At 55.1% G+C, this 2,088-nt stretch overlaps 1 protein-coding gene across 1 annotated transcript in view; it reads left to right on the forward strand.

Moving 5' to 3' along the window:
• LOC102767618 (proprotein convertase subtilisin/kexin type 6) overlaps positions 1-2,088 on the forward strand; it is a 72,214-nt gene that overhangs the window by 48,843 nt on the left and 21,283 nt on the right. The gene's annotated exons all lie outside the window — the stretch shown is intronic.

Consider the following 2,088-nt stretch of genomic DNA (forward strand, 5'->3'; position numbering starts at 1 on the left):
AGGGCTGTGTGGGGTGAGCGTGGGGGTGGCAGGTATACCAGGCACGAGACATACCAAGCCCTCATTTTTTTTTTAAATTTTCTTCGTTAATCCTCACCCAAAGATATTTTTTTCATTGAATTTTTGAAGAGAGTGGAAAAGGGGGAAGAAAGGGGGTAGACAGAGAGGGAGAGAGAGAGAGAGAGAGAGGCATCGATGGGTTGTCTCCTGCCCGGACCAGTGTCGGTGATCAAGCCTGGAATCCTTCAGGCTGATGCTATATGCACTGAGCCAAACCGGCTAGGTCCATACGTCTTCCTTTTATTTTTCTTTTCCCTTAATTATATTTTTACTGATTTCAGAGAGGAAGGGAGAGGGAGAGAGAGATAAACATCAATGGGGAGAGAGGATCATGGGTCGGCTGCCTCCTGCACGCCCCGTACTGGGGATGGAGCCCGCCACCCGGGTCTGCTCCCTGACAACTGTGACCTCCTGGTTTCTAGGTAGATGCCTCACCACTGAGCCACCCCGGCCAGGGCCATGTGTTCTCACTGTGTTCTTCCTTCCATCCTGTGGGTGCCAGGCAGTGTGGCACTTGTGGGACCAGCACCATCAGCAGGTGCGAGTAGTGGCTGCTGCCCTGATCGCCCCTCAGGAGCAGGGGGAGGTGGATAAGCACTCAGGGTGCTCGCAGTGGATGCGAGCAGCGGTTCTGGCGCCAGCAGTGGATGTGAGCGGGGCCCACGCTGGCAGCAGGTGCTAGCGCCCAGCGGGACGGTGGTGTGTGGGAGCAAAGAATTTTCAGTAACCACCAGAGACTCACCCCAATGACAGCAACCAGACCCCACCTGGTCTGGCACCCCCACTCACCTGCTCCACCATCCCACCGTGGCCGGTGCCCGCCACGTTCGGCCCTCTGCCGCCTGCTGCCAATACCCTCCATGGTCCACACGCGCCCCCTGGTGGTCAGCGCACGACATGGCGACTGGTTGTTTGGTTGTCCTGCTCTTCGGTCTATTTGCATATTAGGGTTTTATATAGATAGAGAGATTATTATTATTTTATTTGTTTGTTTGTTAATCCTCACCCGAGGATATCTTTCCATTGATTTTTTAGAGAGTGGGTAGGAGAAGGAGAGACAGAGAGAGAGAGAAACTTCAATGTGTGAGAGAGAGACATGGATAGGTTGCCTCCCACATGTGTCCGGACCAGGGCTGGGGATTGAACCTGCAACCGAGGTATGTGCCCCTGACTGGAATTGAATCCGGGACCCTTCAGTCCGTAGTGCCCTACCCACTGAGCTAAACAGGCTAGGGCAGGAGCGACCTGTTTTAAATAGAGTTTTCATTATGGCTCATTTAGGAAGGGTAAGCCCAGCAGACCAGGAAGCAAGGGCTTTGCACAGTTTGTTCCCTGGAGGTCTCCAGGCGGGGCCACACGGACACACACACACACACACACACACGGAAACACAGGGTCAGGTGGGAGGCGGGGGGTGACTCGTGCACCCAAAGTGTCACTATAGTTTCTGCAGGAAGGAACAGGCCAGGCAAGTTCTGCAGGTTTAGGATTGGCTGGTTGGAAGGTTGGAATAATTTCCCGGCTCTGGGTGTAGGGGCTGTGGGCGTAGGGGCTGTGGGTGTAGGGTGTAGGAGCCCATAAGGCAGGTGGTTGGGTGTGGCCTCGAAAGGAACCCCCGTAGGGCACGGAGGTCTCTAGGAACTGGCCGATTGGAGGGCGGGTGGGGAGGGGGTGCCGGTCCCTCCAGACTCGGCCAGGCCCCCGCATGTCAAGGCATTTGAATACCGACAGGAAAAGACGTGGTTGCCCGAGTCATTTGTCCAGATCATTCCTGTACCTGATCCTTCGGGCTAAATGGGCCTTTCTCTCCTGTGTTCCTTCCCCTTTGGCGTTTCCAGGGAGCCGTCGGTGTTTCCTGCTAATCTTGGAACAGCGGGTTTCTACGGGAAATATTTACCTTTGCTTTGCGGGCGACCTGGCAGCGTCGCGGAAATGAGATGGCTCATTAAACCCTAAATACATCAGGCTTTCTTCCTCATCCATCACTCGCCCTTTCCCCCGTCACACACTCCCCCCCCCCCCCCCCTA

Source organism: Myotis davidii, unplaced genomic scaffold (assembly GCF_000327345.1).
Source record: "Myotis davidii unplaced genomic scaffold, ASM32734v1 scaffold164, whole genome shotgun sequence".
Taxonomy (NCBI): Eukaryota; Metazoa; Chordata; class Mammalia; order Chiroptera; family Vespertilionidae; genus Myotis; species Myotis davidii.